Source organism: Bidens hawaiensis, unplaced genomic scaffold (genome assembly GCF_021521415.1).
Source record: "Bidens hawaiensis isolate Kalapana, Puna unplaced genomic scaffold, B.hawaiensis_p1.1 tig00000512_1, whole genome shotgun sequence".
NCBI lineage: Eukaryota > Viridiplantae > Streptophyta > Magnoliopsida > Asterales > Asteraceae > Bidens > Bidens hawaiensis.
This window is the reverse complement of record NW_027491033.1, coordinates 2,806,291-2,827,352: the sequence shown is the minus strand read 5'-3', so window position 1 is coordinate 2,827,352 and position 21,062 is coordinate 2,806,291. Positions and strand designations below refer to the sequence as shown.

Below are 21,062 nucleotides of genomic sequence, written 5' to 3'. Positions count from 1 at the left end.
TACATAATAATGAGACATTGAACATTTACATAAAATTCATTCTATACTGAATAATTACATAGTATTGTGTCCTGAAACAATAACAGTATAATCTCCATCATCCAATAATAATATCATTTAATAATGATTAATGACAATAAAGTTCAGTAAAAAATGTAACATAAAAAAATAAAATACAAAGACATGCCTAGCATCCAATTCTCAAATACTATCAACATGTTTTGGGCGTCTTAATTAGGTAGACAATGACAAAAACTGAAGCATCACATACCTTCTTTTCAAACTTCCTACAACTCAAAAGCAATAGTGCTAACATATTTTGGTAGACAATGATAAAACTGAAGCATCAAGTGATTTAGCTGCAATATGATTAACTAACAATGATAAACTAGAAGCATCAAGTGAGAACCCTCTTTCATCCATTTCCTTCATAAACTCCTTAACCACATCATATTCTTTGTTCTTCACAAGTCCTTGAAGAAAAAGATTATAAGTCACACTATTCGGAGCGCAACCCCTCTCTTCCATTTTATAAAACAACTCCTTCGCTTCACTTATTAAACCCTCCCGACAAAAACATTATATGTCCTAATGTTAGGCTGCAACCCTTCAACACATAAATCGTTAAAAAGAGTCTTAGCAACATCAAACTTCCCACACTTACTTGCACCATTTATAAGAATATTGTACACATAAATATCAGATTTTACATTCTTGTCATTGATAGAACGGAACAAAGATAACGCTTCATCCACTTCACGGTTTTTGCATAAACCATCGAATATTATTCCATAAGTGTATGAATTTGGAAAAAGCCCTTGTGCACGCATCTCGTTTAAAAGCTCATGTGCGGCCCCACAATGTCCCGACAAAAATAATCCTTGTAACATGGTACTGTAAGTAACTACATCCGGTTTCAAACCTTGTTTAATGATGTCTTTAAACACATGTTTGGCTTCTTGTATGTTTAAATTCTTGCAATATCCGTTCAACAAACTATTATAAGTAACAAGATCCGGGGTCAAACCTCTAAAAACGATTAAATCAAAAACTTCTCTCGCTTTGATCATTTCGCCACGTAAGCAATACACGTCAAGAAGTGAGTTGTATATTATTACATCAATATCTACACCTCGTTTTATCATCAAACCGATCACACTTTCCACGTCTTCTACTCTTCCTTCTTTGGATAGTGAGTCGACTAATACGCTAAACGTACGCACATTCGGAGAGATCATTTTGCCTTCCATTACTTTCAACATTTTAGAAACTTCACCCCAACGGCCCAAGATACAAAACCCATGAATCAATGACGTGCAATTGACGATATCAGGTGGGATGCGTTCTTTGAATATCATCCGATTGAAGATTTTTAACGCATCGTCCACCAGTTTGTCTTTGCAAAGACTATCAATGATCGTGTTATACGTAAAAACACTAGGTTTACAACCAGTTCCCGACATTAACTTAAGCAAATTCATGGCGATAAAATTATTTCCAATCTTGCAAAGTCCTTTAATCACGGTGGAGTACATAACCACATCGGGTTCACAAATTTCTTGCTTGACAAGCTTTTTGAATAACAATTCGACCTCGAGGATCCTATCTTCTATAACGAGTCCGTTTAAGAGGGTGTTAAACGTGCAAACATCGGGTGCAACCGCATGTTTGAAGGCAAAACCCAGAACCGCAAAGCCCAAGTTAGTATAGTTCAGTTTGCAGCAACATTTGATCACAATGTTGATGGTATACGTGTCGAACGGAATATGAACAACACCCATTTGTTTAAAAAGATTGATTGAGCAAGAATAGTGGTTCATGTTGGTGACAGCAGTTAATAACATGTTGAATTTGACAACAGATGGCAGAGGGTTTGTTTGAGACATTTCGTCGAACAGTTTGTAGGCATCATCAAGTTTGGTGATATTTTGGATGGGAGTTTGATGGGTGAATGAAGATTTGGAATGAAAGTGAGATGAAGTCGACTTGGGTGAATGGATTCTCGAATTGGATTCAAGGAATGAGATAACAAGAGATAATGAAACAATAATGTATAACATATTCAATTTATTAAAACATGTGATTGAAGTTTTTATAGCGTATTGTTGTTTAGGGTATTACGAGTGAATAAGAGAAAAACGCAATAATTCTTTTGTATATTTGAAAATATACTATTAACACCTTATAATTTTTTAATAAATTTTGAAAGTGGTTATGAATGAAAGAAAGATAAATGATAATAATAAATGTATAAAAAGTATTATTTAATTGAAAGAAATAAGAAAATATTGTGATTTTTTGTATAATTTTGGATTTTAAGACAGAGGATTGGATGTGAATGCTCTTCGTCACGAGTAACGAACTAAAATACATATGTGGTTTTTTTGGTTCAATTTTACATTTTTTTTTATTTTGAACGGTTAACCATGGGCGGATCCGCCTCTTAAATGGGTGGTTCTCAGGAACCACCCGAGTTTCGAAATAATAGTGTATTCTTGTATATAGAAAATAATATAGTGCACCACTTTATAAATTATAAGAGAACCATCTGGTTAGTATATAAGTTGATGTGGATAACTCTTTGAGTTGGTTAATTGAATGTCACAAGTTCAAATCCGTTTTACACTATTTTTTTTTTGCAGTCTTTCAGGGTTTTACAAACAAAAACTTTTAAACAAAGATACAAATTTACACAGGCGCCACACCTCCTTCCTCCTGTAGCTCGAGCATCCGATCGACCACATACCATTGTCGTACGCCACGAACTTGTACCTTTCTCCGGCCTCCTTCCTCCAGCCTTGCTATTTGCTACTCTTATTCGAATCCTCTTACTGTGACAGTGAGTTTATGTTCATTTATTAATTGTTAAGTTATTTGTTAAATTTTAGATTATAAGTAGCAAATTAAAGCAGTGGTAACGCATTATTATGTAATGAACCAACGCAGATCATCATACCAATGCAAAATTTTATATCTGATTCCATGATATTGAAGCATTCAAAACTAGTGCACCACCTGAAAAAAAAACCTGAATCCGCCACTAGGTCAACGAATCCTTTAAATGAGCTACTGGTGGAATTCATCACATCGGAATATACTCGCCTGAAGGCACAACCGTGTGGTGAGGTAGATTGAAGGATCAAACCAGCGACCGCCGCCTATTCGCTTTGTCTCTCATCATCACCATGAGTCGTCAAAACTAAATCGTGGGGTAGAATTCGAACATGGGTCACTTGGAATTGGCAAACACATGCATGCATGCATGCATGCATACATACATACATACATACAATTAGGAACTTAGATGCGCAATTGAGTTTGTACATTGTGCAACAAAGTTTGTACATCTTCTTGTTGGTTGGTCTACAAATTTCTTCGCATAAGACTATGTGTTGTAGTTAAAGCTTGTCCCCGGACTTTTCCTCTAATATTGCTCTACATGACGCTGACCTGACCATGACTGTGCACTGAATAAAGCCCCTGCTAAAACCACATGATCCTTAATAGTTCAGGTGAATGGAGGCTTCAACGATATTTTATTTTATATTTTTTCTTTATAGGTTTGTAAACTAATATTAATAGAAAAAAACTTATTAAATAAAAACGATAATACATAACTTGCAAAATCTTTATACGATAATACCATTTTAGATTTTATATCTCTTGATTTTTTTAAAGTAAATCTATAAGTTGCAAAATGTTTATCCTACAAAGATTACGTGAAAGAGGTGGTATAGTTTTAATTTAAATAAGTTGTAATGGAGCTAGGGATTTTTATCCAGATCTTTTTTGTTGATAACACTTTGCTTGTAATGGTTTTTATTTTATGATATTTTGTTGTCCGTAAAAAAAATGGACTACATTAAGTGGACTCGAATGAGTAACTTCGGGTGTGTTTGGGATTGCTTATTTAAGTGAAAAAGGACTTTTGATTAAAAGTACTTATAAACTTATGAAATTTTGAAAAGAAGTTTTTAAAAAAATGTTTGGATTAGCTTATGTGTTAGGAAAAACCAAAATGATTAAAAAGGACACTCTTTGAACTAGTCCATTTTACCGTTTGGAACTAATAATGGAAGAGAGAGAGAGAGAGAGAGTTATGTTGCAGAGATGAAAATGGAGATGACGAATTTTGGAACTGAAAATACCAGAAAGGGAGATTGAAGGGTGTGTTTGGGATTCCTTATTTTCATCAATTTATAAGTTATAAACTTTTTGAAAAGTTAATAAGGTGTACAAGATGTTTGGCAAATCATAAGGTCTTATGGATTTTAACTTATGAGCAAGGCAAAATAAAGGGGTTTATGTGTTGGGAAAAACCCTTAAAAAGAGTGTAATGAGGTTTAAGGGTGAGAGGGGTGTAATAGGTAAATCAAACTCATTAAATTAATAAGTTACATATTCCTAACTTTTCAAAACCCCTTTATTTTGCCTTGCTCTTAAAATCCATAAAACCTTATGATTTGTCAAACATCTTGTACACGTTATTGACTTTTCAAAAAATTTACAACTTATAAATTGATAAAAATAAGGAATCCCAAACACACCCTTCAATCTCCCTTTCTGGTATTTTCAGTTCCAAAATTCGTCATCTCCATTTTTATCTCTGCAACATAACTCTCTCTCTCTCTCTCTCTTCCATTATTAGTTCCAAACGGTAAAATGGACTAGCGCAGCCGGTCATATCTCCTTCGCTGCAGCAGCTCCTGACCACAACGTGTTGAGTCTACGCTGGAATGCCTCCAATTCGGTGGTTTACTCCTAGCACCGCCATCTACAATAAGAAACCCTAAATCCTCAAATTAATGCTCCGATCTGTAGTGATTCATGGTGACGACGATGAGGTATGTATTTTTTGCATCCAGCTGGACTTTTCTTCTCGATTATTGCTTAATTTTGTTGCTTTATGTACAAGCACCCATTTTCCACTTTATTACGCACTAATCTGAGCTCAAGTTTTAACATGTGAGATTAAGCTGTTTGTATTTGCAAGGTGCTTGCTGCTATGTTTTATGTTTTTTTTTTTTTTTTTTTTTGTGCTTTTTCTCATAATTGTGTTGTTAAATTTCACGTCTGTCTTCAACTGTATGGTGAATTGGACTAAGGATTATAAAGGATGTTTGGAGGTTTTTAGTTGACATTTTGTTTGATCATCATGAATACAGGCTTTGGACACTAAAGGATAAACAGAACAACAAAGTAAAGTAGTTTCAGGTTTTTCAAGCGGGCTGCGTGTAACAAGGTTTTGTTGAGGTATGATTTGTTATCTTATCGAACTTTTTATGTTTTCAAGATCAAAGGAGGCTGGGGCTGGAGACTCTCCCTTGGGTTAGCCGCAATACCCGCGCTACTCCTAACAATTGGTGCCCTCTTAGTTGTTGACACGCCAAACGGTTTGATCGTACGAGGGATGCTAGGAGAAGGAAAAGCCGTCCTCAAAAAGATTTGTGGAATTGACAACGTTGAATTAGAGTACCTAGAACTCGTTGAAGCGAGACACATAGCTATATAAATGAAGCACCCCTTCCGCAACCTCCTCCTCTCCAAAAACCGCCACCAACTCATCATCGTGGTCGCGTTACAATTTTTCCAACAATTTACCAACACCTCATGTTTTACGCTCCTGTGCTCTTTAGCAAGTTAGAGTTCAAAAATGACGCTTCGATTTACTCCATGGTTATTACTTAAGCCGTTAATGTGTCTTGTCCGCTATTGTGTCCATTTATAGTGTTGACAAAGTTGGTAGAAGTTTTCGCGCAAGTTGTGATTGCGATCGTGCTAGGGATTTAGGCTATCGAAAGCTTAGATAACCTAGGGAATCGTTTCACGGTCTTGGTGGTAATTATGATATGCACATTATGTCGGCATTTGTGTGGTCATGGGGCCGTTGGGATGGTTGATTCCAAGTGCAACATTTCCCCTTGAGACGTGGTCAGCCAGGCAAAGTGTGACCGTGTGCATTAACTTCTTGTTTACTTTTGTGATTACGCAAGCATTTTTGTCGATGCTTTATCATTTTAAGTTTAGGATTTTCTTGCTCTTTTCGAGCTGGGTGTTGGTTATGTCGGTTTTAATATGGTTTTTCGTGCTGGAGACGTAGAATGTACCGATTGAAGAGATGACGGAGAGGGTGCTTCCACAACCACTCTGTCATCTCTTCAATCCGTATATTCTTCGTCTCCGGCGCAAAAAACGAAAACCGGCATAACCAACACCCAACCCAAAACGAACAAGAATATCCCGTACTTGAAGTGACAAAGCATCGACAAAAATGCTTGTGCGTTCACAAACGTGAACAAGTTTATGCGCACGGTCTCAAGAGGAAACGTCTTACTCGGTATCAACCATCCCAAAGCCCCCCACGACCACGCTGACACAAATGTGCATATCATAATAACTACCAAGATCGCAAACCCATTATGAAGGTTATTCGAGCTGTCAGTAACCTTAATCCCTAGCACGATCGCGATCACAATTTGTGCAAAAAACATTTGTACTCAAGCTTGTGGTATAAGAAATCTTCTACCAACTTTGACAGCAATATAAATTTACACAATAGTGGACAAGACATTAACGGCTCCAATAATAACCGCGGAGTAAAGTGATGCGTCGTATTTTTAACCCTAGAAGCATAAAACATGATGCCGGTGAATTGTCGGAAGAATTGTAACGCGGCCACAATGATTAGTTGCAGGCAGTTTTTGTATAAGAGGAGGTTGTGGAAGGGGTTTTTGACTTCTTTAGCTATGCGGCTCGCTTCGACGAGTTCTAGGTACTCAGGTTCAACATTGTCGGTGTCACGAATCTTTTTGTGGACGACCTTTCCTTCTTCGAGTTTGTCTCGTTCGATCAGGTTGTTCGGTGTGTCGACTACTAAGAGGGCGCTGATTGTTAGGAGTAATGGGTACTCCGGCTAACCCTAGGGAGAGTCTCCACCCCCAGTCTCCTTTGATCCTAAGTAAACATAGAATTTGATAGGATAGAGAATCATACATCTTTTAATTTTTAATAATACGTCCTTCGAATTTAAAAACGGATCGAAAACCAGATATGCATTTTGGTTCGATTGTGAATGGTTTCGTTTTAATCAATTTGATACTGAACATTAAACACCCTACCGGTCTGATATTTCATGACTCGTGACGAAAGTCTTTAAAAATTAACTAACCTATTAATGAAAGATGAAAAACAAAATTTATCATAAAGTTGTATGAAAATAACATAACCTTTTTGACATGAAAATAAGAATTTTTAATTTAATAAGTGTTAGGATTTACTTTGCAGTGCCGTAATTGACAAGGCTGGCAAAAAGAATTCCAATTGTGACATTAAGTTGAAACAATATGTTCAGCCCCACGCAATTTCTGAAAGGAAAACTGGAACAGCCTGCAGCAAATTTATGTTGAAAATTGATTACTTTATTCGTTGACTGGTCAGCTTGTGTCAAAAGACCTTGCAGTAATTCAAACAACAAAGTTCAAGTAGCCATATACTTAATTTTTCTTTTTGAAACAGACCAGAATGATAAAAACCAAAGCGAAACGTCAATTCAGACGATTGAAAAATTATATAAACTGTTTCGCAAACAGTATATATCATTGTAAAAAGGTTAACACAAACTGTCAAAAAAGTAATACAAGATTGTTTTATTACCAGGTTAAAACCGTGTATATTTCGTGGGTTGAATAACAACAATAATACCAACAATACTACATTTTTTTTATATTTACTAGAGAAACGAAGAATAATAGAGATTTATACGAGAGAATGAAGAAATATAAGGATTTAAGTGGATAAAAAATCTTGTTAAAATCTCAATAAAAAAAGATCCATCATAATAAATATCTTTATTAATTAGAGATTTAGATAAAAAAATAAATATTAGATTGATTTCTTATAGTGTCTATTAACCATATTATTTTACCTTATTCATACATGTACTTAATTTAGTTATGTTACAACTTATTAACAGCTTTACAATCCTTTTTGGATTCCTTTAAATTTCTCTATTTAAGTTTAAACCCCATTCATTAACCGGGCAATCAATTTTTTTTGTAATAATCCGGCCGTAATGCAAGAGATGATGTCAATAGGCTTGATTTTGGCCTCAACCTCGGCTCCTCAGGCCAACCATTTGCTAACTGGGCGTTACATGGCTCAAAATGCCTCATTTTGTAACCCCTCCACTACACATAGCATAACCCCTATAATTTATTATGCATACTATTTCATATTAATAAATTATTAGATTGTTTTGAAATTTCTTGTTTTACAATTCTTTTTATAAATTGATAAATTGAGTTAACTTATCTTTTGGTTTCTACTAGAAAGTTTATTAATTTATTTATTAGTTTTTTTTTCATGTTTGTTTTGTATTACTTTATTGGACTTTTTCTAAGTTTTCTACCCTGTTAACAATATATGTAATTAATAAATAATTTTTACTATTTACATTTGATGCATTAAATATATTTGACTTTTTCTAGTTTTTTTTTCTCTCTTTAACAAAATATATGATTAAGGAATTTCTTTTTGGTTAATTAGGGACATATTGTTAGGGATATTATAGTAAAAACAATTCAAGCAAAGACTTTGTAGAAAATATTGTGATTATTAAACAACGATATGTTAATCTAGAGGTTGAGTTACAGTATAAAAAATGTTTTTGTAACCTTCTGATTGAAATGTTTTGGTTCCACTGACATTAATTACTTTGATTGTTTAATGTTTACTGTTTTGTTAAGTTTTTATAATTACTAATAGTAAATAACTAATATAGATTATCAAGAATTGATCGAGAGTTTTGCATAAAAAATTGTTAGGAGAGCGTCACGTCTCGTTCAGGTATTTAAGTTAGATTATTTTGCTACAATATTTATGTTTTGTTTATCGAAATCACAATTATCATCGTATCATTTAATTTTTATATATGAGTTATCAAATTTGTATTTTACTTAAAGGCCTGAATTTATACTCGCCTTCGGCCCAAAATTTTTAATCAATTCTCGAAGACGGGCCTGATCGAACCGAAATACATATTTGGTTTTCAGTTCACTTTTACAACATAAAAGACATATTATATTATATATTTTACTAGTTTTTATCCCCCGTATTACGGGGGTTGTTTTATATTATTTGTTTATGATATTTATTTATTTTTTGAAGTTTTATATTTTTTATTGTATGAATGTTAATAATATACTTATGGTTTGATGATAAATTATTTCACAAATAAATGAGATGTTATAACCCGGTTTAAAAGCTATATGAGTTTAATGAGACCCAAGACCTGTTTATTTTTTTACTATAAAATTGGTTTTTTAATTATAAATAATATATATATTTTAAATAAATCATATATTAATTTTTAGTATATAAGATTTTTATATCAAATATTTTGTGAGATTCGTTTTAAATTTAATGAGATGTTATAACCTGTTTAAGAAAATATCTGGGTTTGATGAGACCAATACCAGTGAATTCGGGTCAAATGCATGAGAAGCATCTATTTAAAAATTAAACAAAGCTGATAGCTTGGGGATCTCAGTACCCATGTTCTTTTCATTCACCAGATTTAAGACACCATGGACGTACACCCAGGTATATGGTGCATTGGGGATCTTGTTCTTGTTCTTGTTCTTGATGCTTCTTCTACATCCACACCCATCAATTCCAACTCGGTGCTTGTTGCTTTACTCCACTCGCACTACACTGAGTTATCAGAACCCCACCCCAAAGTTCACAAACAAAGAAGATGCCCCTGAAATTAAGGTTATTCAAGAAAGAGATAAAAGATCTTTTACACACTCAAATTGAAGGTAATTAAGTCTCACAAATCCTCCTATTTATTTATTTAATAATAATAATAATAATGTTTCACTTTCACTATGTTATGAACAAAATCAAAATTTGGTCACCTAGCGGAAATATAAATAAAATCATTATAAACAGTACCAGATCCATAAACAAAATGTCAAGGTATGTACGGATATACATAAACAACTTAAAGTTCAAAGTCTCAAGGACAAAAACATAAACAAAATTAATCAAGTCATAATAATATATATAAATTTATTTTTGCATTGGGTGGATTAGACCTAAAATAACTAAACTAATCGTAAAGTTAAAGGGTGCTTTAGAGCTTAGTTTTACAAAATTGTGTCTTGACTTTATTGATATTTAACTTTAGGAAAGCAGTTTGGGTGAACTAATTGCTGCTTTAAATCCTTATGTTTTGGCCTTAAAAGTTGAATTTTTAGATTCAACTTAAAAGTGGCAGATTGCAGATGAATTGAAGTTTTGTTTCAATTGGAAGCCATAAGGCATAAAGTCAACAAAAGCATTTTTTGAATTCCTCATAATTGAGATTTGAGATACAGATAGTTGCAATTTGATTTGATATAATTTATGCAGATTTACTTGACATTTAATAGCAGGGGCAAAATGGGAATATTCCTACTTTCAAAGTTTGCATACACCGCATTTGCAAGGTTTAGTAAATTTTGAACATCAGATTAGAAAGGATTCTAAACTAAACGGATCAAAATTTAAAAACATATTATTTACTAACTTACGCTACTTAAGCTAGTGGGTAGCAAAGAGGAAAAAAAAAACTTCCAAAACGGATTCGTCAACCCGTGAGACCCCCGTTTACTCCTATAATATTTTTGCTTATTTAAATAGCATATGAGATAAGATATACCCAATTGTTTGACATTTAGGGTCAAACTCTCTATTTTTAAATGTGATCAGCAAAGCTTAATTCTTCATTATGTTGATTTTGAGTTTATAATGTTACGACTCTGAGCCGTTTAGTATGTTATATAACATCCTTTACTTGCAAACTCATAGCCCGTACCGCGAAGCGTGAGTAAAAAACTAGTTTTTAATAAAAAAAGAGCGTGTGATTTGTTATCGTATCGAGTTATGTTTATATAGGATCAAAGGAGGCTGGGGTTGGAGACTCTCCCTAGGGTTAGCCGGAGTACCCACATTACTCTTTAACTATCGATGCCCTCTTAGTGGGCGACATGCCGAATAGTTTGATTGAACGAAGGAAACTAGAAGGAAAAGTCGTCTTCAAAAAGACTTGCGGCTCTGGCAACGTTGAACCCGAGTACTTAGAACTTGTTGAAGTGATCCGCATAGCTAAAGAAGTCACACCCCTTCCGCAACCTCCTCTCCAAAAACCGCCCCCAACTCATCATTGTTGTCGCGTTAATTTTTCCAACAATTCAACGGCATCAACGCCATCATGTCATACGCTCCTGTGCTCTTCAGCACGTTAGGGTTCAAAAACGACGCCTCGCTCTGTTCCGCATATTACTGGAGTCGTTATTGTCCTGTCCACTGTTGTGTCCATTTATAGTGTTAACAATGTTGGTAGAAATTTTATTTTACTCCAAGCTGAAGGACAAATGTTTTTCGTGCAAATTGTGATTGTGATCGTGCTAGGCATTAAGGGGACTGAAAGCTCGGATAACCTATGTAATCGTTTCACGGTCTTGGTAGTAATTATAATATGCGCATTCGTGTCGGCGTTTGCGTTGTCGTGGTCGTGGGGGTGGTTGATTCCAATTGAGCCGTTTCCTCTTGAGATATTGTCAGCGAGGCAAAGTGTGACTGTGTACGTTAACTTGTTTACATTTGTGATCGCGCAAGCGTTCATGTCAATGCTTTGTCACTTCAAGTATTGGGGTATTGTTGCTCCTTTTGGTTTGGGTGTTGGTTATATTGGGTTTTGTGTGGCCTTTTTGTGCTAGCTAGTGACGAAGAATATACTAATTGAAGAGATGACGAACAAAGTGCGGAAGCAACATTAGTTGTGGATGACAGAGAGGGTGTGGAAATCCTCTTCCACAACCAATGTTGCTTCCACACCCTCTTCATCATCTCTTTAATCGGTATATTCTTCGTCCCTGGCATGAAAACCGACATAACCAACACCTAACCCGAAAAGAATAAGAATACCCATACTTGAAGTGACAAAGCGAAGAATATTATAACGACGTTGTAAATGTGTACGGATTGCCGACGGAGTGGGAACCGGAGCGTCCTGCTAGTGGTTCTATTGCCAGTAACCCTCCTCCGAGGAAGATGGCCGTATACGTAGACCACTTCACAACAGGGAACTTCCGGATTCCGGTGACCAAGTTTGTCGAATCGATCCTGACGACTTATGGGGTCCATCTCTCCCAGATCCATCCTTTTGGGATGTTGAGGATTCGGCATTTCGAGTTCTGTTGCCAATCCCGCAATCTTGAACCAACTGTTGGCATGTTTGTCGTGTTTTATAAGATGACTTTTCGTGATGGATGGTACAGTTTTGCATCCATCGAGAAGAGGACCATAGGTACGGAGTGGCTTCGTAGCCTCCATGGCTAGAAGCCAAAATTTTTCTGGATCCGGGAAGACGTCATTCCTTTCAAGATGACCAAACGCAAGGCGGGCGCTCCCATGCCTGTGGTTCCCGCTAGTGCTCATGAGGGCCAGGCGTGGTATAAGACGCTGATATCCACGCCAACTCCCCTGCGCCCAATTCATGAAGGGGCAATGGTGAGTGCCAAGATAAGCCGTTTGTGGCCATTTCCCAAGTTCGAACCGTATTACGAAATGACCAACAAGAGTAAGTTTCGTATGATATCTGTGTTTCTCTTTTACTATGAACGTCCAATGTCTGACTTGTTTTATTCTTTGTATAGGTGAGGGTTCCGCCTTCAGCACCTTGTTGGATCATGAAGGGGGGATGATGGTACGTCGTCCGATTGAACCTAGGGACGGCCCCTTTTTGGATCGAACCCGCAACAATTTTTTATTCCCTACTGCCTTTCGTCCGGAACCTTTGGTTTCCGAACCTATGTATGCCAAAGGTGAGAAGTACGTTCAAGATATCGTACTCAAAGGTGAGGGCATTTTGAAACCCCGACCCGTAACTGCTATTACTTCTAGCGGAGTGATCGTACTCTTTTCATCTAGTGAGGAGTCATTACTTTGTGAAGAAGTATATTCGACTGATGTTAACAAAGCTGTGGGCTCAATTGCAGGTCTTACCCGTCAACGAGCCACTTCTAGTCAGGCGGCGGGTCAAGACGACGTTAATGCTGCTGCGGAAGCCAAGGGTCCGGAAGCTGATAATGTCACCGCCGCGGGTAAACGTCCAGTCGTTGATGCGGACGTTTCCAAAGTGGCTGGGAAGCGCTAGGTTAATCCGGTCACGATTACCTTAAAGAAGAAAAAATCCAAGAAAGCAAATCCTAATTCTTCATTAATGGTTTTCAGTGAGCCTGGATAACCTTTCCGAAGGTATTTCCGGTCTGAAAGAGTCATCTCCTCGTCCGCCACCACCGCCTCCTAATACTGCCAAGGACCCGGTAGTTGTGTCGGATGATTCGCCTTTGAAGGATAAGAGGGTCGACACGACTGATCATGCCAAGGTGTCGCCCTCTTATAATGTTTACCGTTTCAGGGATCAAGGGGGTATAAGCACGTTCCCTTATGCTTCCCAAATTTCCCCTACTCCTGAAGAGGAAGACTCTACCCCGCATTAACCTAATTGGACCTTACGTCGAGATTCGACATTCCGTGACGTGGACGCATGTTATGAATTTCTGCGGGAGAGTCTTCCGCATGGTGAAAAGGAAAGACGTCGCATCAGTGTCCGCCAGGAGTTGCTGAACTCCCATACTTACTATGTGGCAAATTCTATTTCCACTACCCATGAGATAACCAGAGATTGGCTGGCGTGAATGAAGAATGGGACGAACTGGCGGCCTCTGCTTTCGATGCCAAAGAAGAAGCTCTTAGGGCTATCAATGAAGCTAGGAAAGCCAACCAGGCCCTGGAGGCGGAAAGGGCTGCTCGATCCGCTGCTGAGGAAGCGAGGGGTGCTCTCCAGAAACAATTGGACGAACAAGCCAAATTGATGAATGAACAAGCCAATTCGCCGGAGACCCTTCAAGCTGAATCAGCTTCTAAGGACAAACGTCTACTTGACCTTAATGCCAATAACCGTGCGTAAGCCTTGGAACGCGTCAGTCATAAGCCGGAACTTGTCCAAGCCAAAGCGGATCGTAAATGGCTACTGTCGGAAGCCATTCCCAAGGTATGTGTTTTACTCTTATCATAAATAATCTAAATGTTTTAGAGTTACTCATGTATGATTATTTCAACAGATCATCGACGATGTTCGGGTTAGTGATGAGCTTGGGAACTGCTTGCTATCCTTCTGAAGGTTTCTAAACAAGCTGGTCGCCAAATGGGCTTCCAAGAAGGTTATCAATTTGGTTCAACTTCTAAGCTTCCTGAAGAATACATCTTAGCTGGTGAAGATACTGCTGCCATCCTTAAGTAGAAAATAAAGGACTTTGATTCGTTGAAATTTTCTTTGACGGACCAGATTTCCGAGCTTGCTGACAAGGAAGATAGTATCCAGCAGCTAAAGACTCTTCTTGAGCTTGATGGAGAAGATGAAGAAGAGGAAGATGCGGGAGGCAACGATGCGGAACACGAAGATGTCGCGCCATAGATAGATCTTTCTTTTCTTTTTAGCTAGGCTTCTCCACAATTTGTAATCCCTTTTCGTATAAATAAAGAAGGCTTTTTATTGCATCCGACACACTTTGTTTATTATTTTGTTGTCTTTTTTTTATATAATATAAGTGTTTTCGACGGATCTTCTTTGTGTACGAATAAAGGATTATGTAATAATACAAGTTTCAAATGACTGAAATGAAAATTTTCATAACTAAGGCATAAGCCGAATTACAAGAAACGAAATTACAAAGGTTCTTAACATCTAGTTAGGCACGCAGGCCAAAAGAAAGACCAACTAAATGTAACATTTTCTCAGTTGGGCCCCATTCCAGGTTCTAGGGATCTCTGCCCCGTCCAACCTTTCAAGTTTATAGGCACCTTTGGATAGACCTTTCTGGATTTTATAAGGTCCTTCCCAGGTAGGAGCCAGCTTGCCCGAAGGCTCTTGCCCGGAGGCTTCATTATTGCGGAAGACAAAGTCTCCAGCATCGAATTCACATCTTTGAACCCGCGAGTTATAATATTTTTGCAACTGTCGTTTCTAATTATGCTCGCGGATTGATGCTAGTTCTCTCCTTTCCTCAAGGAGGTTAAGGTTCATTCGGAGTTCATGATCGTTATCTCGATCATGAGAACTCTGGCGGATGGGATTCCGATTTCGGCTGGAGTCATGGCCTATGTGCCATAAGTCAAACTAAAGGGGGTTTCGAAATTACTGGAATTTTTCTGAGTGCGGAAAGCCCATAACACATGGGGCAATTCGTCGACCTAACCCGTCCTTTTAGTTCCTAGTCTGGCCTTGATTCCTCCTTTGATGGTCCGATTAGCTCGTTCAACTTGACCATTCGCTTGTGGGTGAGCTACAGAGGTGAAGGTATGAGAAATGTGTAACTCTTTTAACCATTCTTGTAACCCACTGTCCGCAATTGTGTCCCGTTGTCACTAACGAGCTCTAAAGGGAGGCCAAAACGGCATATGATAAATTCCCACAAGAATTTTTTACACTTGCCGCCGTTATAGAAGCAACTGGTTTGGCCTCCACCCATTTTGTAAAGTAGTCAATGGCTACTATTAAGAATTTGACCCGCCGGGGGCTTCAGGGAAAGGTCCCATTATATCAATAGCAAATTTTTGGAACTGCCAAGCTGAAGTGACCGGAACTAATTCGTTCTTTGGTCGTAGCGTGTTAGGGGCATGCCGTTGGCAAGAATCACACTTTCTGATTTCGTTCACGGCATCCAAGTGCAACCCTGGCCAATAGTATCCGGCATTCATTAACTTCGCCACGACCATACGCGGGCCAGCGTGAAGACCACAAATGCCTTCGTGAACCTCTCTGATTAAGTAGTTCACGTCCTCAGCATCTACACATCGTAGTAGTGGTCCGAGGAAGGAACGTCGATACAAGACACCGTCAAGTATTTGATAGTTCAAGGCTTTGTGTTTTATCTTCCGGGCCGCTGTTTTTCCCTCCGGAAGTACTCCGGACGACAGGTATGTTGTAATCGTTGTCATCCAGGATTCCACTCCCGTTTGGATCACTAAAACCTTATGTTGCGGGACAGACGGGTGGTCAAATATTTCGATGCGGATGTCTTTGGCAAAGTGTTCGAAGTTTGTTGAATCCAATTTACTGAGGGCAACCGCTGATCTGTTCTCACTTCTCTTTATATGAATGACTTTGCAAGAAGAGAATTGGAGCATCAGATTTTTCGCCTGTGACACATATGAAGCCATGATATCATTTTTTGCTTCGTATGTGCCGTTGATCTGTCCCGCAATCAACATGGAATCCACTCGGGCTTCCAAATGCTTAACCCCAAGCTTTTTAGCTATCCTCAAGCCCGTCAAGAAAGCTTCATATTCTGCCTCGTTGGTGGTACTTTTGAAGTCCAACTTTATGGCATATGTAAACTCATGGCCTTCGGAATTTACTAGCCTGAGGCCTGCGCCACATCCCTCACTGCTTGAAGCTCCATCCGTAAATAAGGACCAAATCTGTCCTGATTCCGGGGGTGCTTGGGGTTGTTGCTCAATCAAACAATCTTTTTCTTTGTGATGCGGGACCTCTGTCACGAAGTCCGCCAACACTTGCCCTTTGATTGCTGGCCTAGGTTTGTATTCTATTGCGTGTTCACCTAGTTCGATTGCCCATTTGGCCAATCGCCCAGACAATTCTGGCTTGCTGAGAACGTTTTTGAGCTTGTATCCAGTTAAGACATTGATGGGGTGCCCTTGAAAGTACCTGCGGAGGCGTCGTGCAGCGTAGACCAGTGCCAAAACAAGTTTTTCTAGCATGGAATATCTTGTTTCTGGGTCTGATAGTGTTCTGCTGACGTAGTAGATCGGTGTTTGAACATTCTTGCGATCGGTCAGAAGGAAGGCCCCAATGGAAATGTCTGAAGCTGATAGGTATAACGTTAAAGGTTCTCCCCCGTGGGGCGCTGTTAACGTGGGAAGTTCCATCAAACATTTTTTAACCTCCAAAAAAGCTTTTTCGGCCTCCGCGGTCCACTTAAATTGTGCTTTCTTGAGACAATTTCTTAAAGTTGAAATGAAAGGATAGGACTTAGCTGCATGATTCGCCAAAAAATGATTCAAGGCAACCAATCGACCATTTAATGTCAGAACTTCTTTGAGGGAAGATGGGGAAGGCATGCGGGCTATAGCTTGAACTTTATCTGGATTAGCTTTGAAGCTCGCATCCGTGACAATCACTCCCAAAAACTTTCCTTCTTCCATTCCAAATGAGCACTTGGCCGGATTCAGCTTCATGTTGATACCTTTCAAGGTTTCGAACGTCTCTTCAATATCTCTCAACATCTGGTCATCCTCAACACTTTTTATTACGAGATCATCCATATACACTTCTAAATTTCGGCCAATTTGATCTTTGAACGCTATGTCCATTAATCATTGATATGTGGCTCCCGCATTTTTCAGTCCGAAAGGCATCATTTTGTAACAAAAAGTGCCTTGATCGGTACGAAATGTTGTTTTGTCCTCATCACCCGCTGCCATGCGGATCTGATGGTAGCCTTTGTAAGCGTCCAGAAAGCATTTTAATTTGAATGGTGCCACAACATCAACCTTGAGTCTATTTCGGATAAAGGATAACAATCTTTGTGACACGCTTTATTTAGATATTTGAAATCGATACACATCCGCCATGACCCATTGCTTTTGGGGACAATAACTGGATTAGTAACCCAGGTCTGATAACGAATTGGGCGGATGATTCCAGCTTGTAAGAGGTCCTGGACTTGCTCATTCATTGCTTTTGTTTGTTCCGGACCCATCTTACGTTGTTTCTGAACAATTGGCGTAAACAACGGGTTTACCCTTAATTTGTGTTCCGCAATGTTCCTCGGAACACCGGTCATATCCGCGGGTTGCCATGCAAAAACATCAATATTCTTTGATAATAACTGTTTTAAGAAGGTCCGCACTATCTCGGAAATAGCTGGTCCTATTGTTACAGTTTGATCAGGAAATTTTTTGTTTAAAACCCATTTCTCTGGTTTAGTCTTCACAGTTTGTTTTGGAATTTTGCTTGGTTTTGAGCTCTCGGTTGCAAAGCAATGCCGATTAACATAAATTATTGCTATGCCAGTGCAAGTTGGAACTCCTACTGCATCGTGTGCTGTGGACGGATGAGCATTAAAGTCACCAATCGCTTCTCGTCCAAGAATAATGTCATGTTTTAATGTTGCTGGCAGAACCAAAAATTCGACTTCCTCGGTCCTAGAGTGAATTCCGTCACTTAAGGTGACTGGGAAGGAAATTACACCTCGCGGATGCATTATTTCCCCTCCGAACCCCGATACTGGAGCGTGGATGGGTTTTAATCTTTCCTTATCTTCCTCGTCAAGCTATTCAAAACATTGTTCATACATAATGTCAGAAGTACTACCGGTGTCGAAGAAGACGTATTGGGAACGGTAGTGTCCGAATTGAGCAGTGATGATCAAGAGGTTTTTGTTATTCGGGCCCCCCCTTAATACGAGGAAAGATCACTGGCTCATTCTTCCAGTCCTCATCATCTGACTCCTTCCTCTTTTTCCTTGTATCGTACCCGCCTTGTATCATATGGACGTTTAAATCTCTGACTTGTTTTTTACTCGGGCCTTGGATATCCCGTGCGGGAGCTTTACCATTGTCAGGTTTCCCCCCTTTCACTAAATGTTTGAGTTTTCCAGATTTCACAGCTGCCTCAATTTCACTTTTTAGTGTTCTACATTCATTCGTATTATGACCGATGTCATCGTGATACGAACAATGCTTCGTGGCATCTAAGAATGATCTTCTTGTTAATGGCTGTGGCTTTCTGAAACTTATATTTTCTGTGGTGAGGATTTCAGTAGGAGTCTTTGAAAGAGGAGTCCAACTGTAATCGAGGCCCCCCCTTTATTTTTGTTGCCTATGAGGGATCGCGCATCAAATGGTTTTGATGCTTCCGCACTTGGCTGAAGCCTTGATCAGATAGGGCCTTTCGCCTGTCTATTAGGTCTTGGAGTTTGAAACTCGACTTTGAATTTTTGCTTTGGGTTACCACTTCTCAATGTTTTCTCAGTGTTAGCATACACCTTTGCCGCAGTCATGAGATCGTCCCACTCTTTTGGCATTCCATCTCTGCCAGTAAGTGTGCGGACTAAATCATCACATCTGACGTTTTTGCGGAAGGTGCCCCGAAGCATGTCTTTACTAATTCCACCGATGTTCAGGCTCTCATCGTTGAACCTGGTAATAAAATCTTCTATAGACTCGTTATCACGCCGAACGACATCTAAAATTTCTGATTGGTCCCGCGTATGTTTCTTTTGCTGACTGAACTGCTGAGAATTTTTTCACCAAATCGTCCCAGCTAGAAATTTCACCATCAGGTAACTTTTCAAACCACTCTCTTGCTGCCCCTGTTAGTGTCAATGCGAACATGTGACACCAATAGGGAAGCGTCCAACCACTAACACCACCTACCGCCAAAAAATTCTGGAGATGATCGCTTGGATCAGTCATACCATTGTATTTACCTATGATGTAGGTATTTTAACATTAACAGGAAAGGGTGCTATGACAATGCTCGCTATAAACTTTGATTTTTCGGCGAAAGCCGCGGGGCGGTATGGTTTGGTAAAGTCTCGTTTAGCATTGCTATGGTACTCGGTGTGGCGGACTATGTCATGCGGACGACTGCTTCTCGCCTGTGAGCTCATCCTACTATCCCCGGTATACATACTGTAATCTCCCGGGTGATAAGATGAATCATAACTATCAAACTCGTCCAAATAGGATGGTATCCGCATGTCTATGCGAGGACGAGGGCGTAGCCTCGGTAATTCGCCAAATTCTGGCTCCGCCTGTTGGCTGTAACTAATCTGACTTCCTCTCACTATTGGTGGAGGGGAAGGAGATCTCCTAGGAGATTCCTCATAATCCAAAGTGCGAGCGTGAAGTCGTTCATTACGTTTTCTTCGCTCGTATTCAGCCACCAAACTTTGTTGTTGCACGTGGAGCCACTCCTCAGGAGTTAATGCTCCTCTGGATCTAGAATTACGTTGATGAGATCCCGCGATATCAGAATTGCCTTAATCATTTTCCATATCCAACTCTGGCCATTTCCGGCGAGTCTCTTCCGTAATTCGTTTTTGACCCAAATTGGAACCTTCCGGTGCCAAGGCACGTCCCATGCTTGTGGGGGTGGGATCGGTTGGTGCTGTAACATTTTCTAGGGAAAAACCCCCAGGTGTTACCTCAGTGATTCGTGACCCCAGAGCAGTGATACGCTCAAGAGCACGGCCACCCTGAGTTGTGATACGTGCAAAAACACTGAGACCCGGAGGTGCTTCTGTGTTAGTTACATGTGAATCAGGTGCAGGGGTTCCCGTCGGCCCTTCAGGAAGTTTAATCATATCGAACGAACCAAAAAACCGACAGAGACAAAATTATGCAGTTCTAACACCAACACGGATGGCGCCAATGAAGAAACACGGATCCGATCCCCAGGTATGGGTCCTGGATCCAATGAGTCCACAGGGTAAGATACGATAATTACTACCAATGATATGAGTATAACTTCCCAAAGTCCAATGACCGGAACCTGCAAAACAGACACCGTGAGTCTCGTTACAGGAAGGACAAGAGGGGGGTCTTCCTATAACCACCCTCCGGCGTGAGAATCAGTAACGTTCATAAATGGAGAAAGTACTGAAGTAAACAGACTAAGTGTAGTCAGAATGCAAGTGAGTGAATGAGTACCTCATACCGTTTGACAAGGTATTTATAGCCGAAGGATGTAGAAAGGTGATTGGGCCAGCTGTCTTTTTCCAGAAGATCTTTGATAACTGCCTGGATGCGTGTCCTCTTGTGATAGGTTGAGCTATACGTCCCATGTGCATGGGTATAACAACCTGGACACGCGTCGCCTAATGATAGGATGGATTGCACCCTGGCCATGTGCACGGTTATAACAAACTGGCCAGGTGTCCTTTATTTATTGGCTGTCTAGTCACGTATTTCCTAAGTAAGAGTCA

The 21,062-nt window shown here is 39.2% G+C and overlaps 4 pseudogenes; 2 read left to right on the top strand and 2 right to left on the bottom strand.

Annotated features, from left to right (window-relative positions):
- Positions 1–287: 287 nt before the first annotated feature.
- LOC143631320 (uncharacterized) lies at positions 288–2,030 on the bottom strand (annotated as a pseudogene).
- Positions 2,031–5,316: 3,286 nt separating this feature from the next.
- LOC143632867 (sugar transport protein 13 pseudogene) lies at positions 5,317–6,136 on the top strand (annotated as a pseudogene).
- Positions 6,137–6,139: 3 nt separating this feature from the next.
- Positions 6,140–7,933, bottom strand: LOC143632857 (sugar transport protein 13 pseudogene; annotated as a pseudogene).
- A 1,651-nt stretch (positions 7,934–9,584) lies between these two features.
- On the top strand, positions 9,585–11,822 carry LOC143632847 (sugar transport protein 13 pseudogene; annotated as a pseudogene).
- Positions 11,823–21,062: the final 9,240 nt, after the last annotated feature.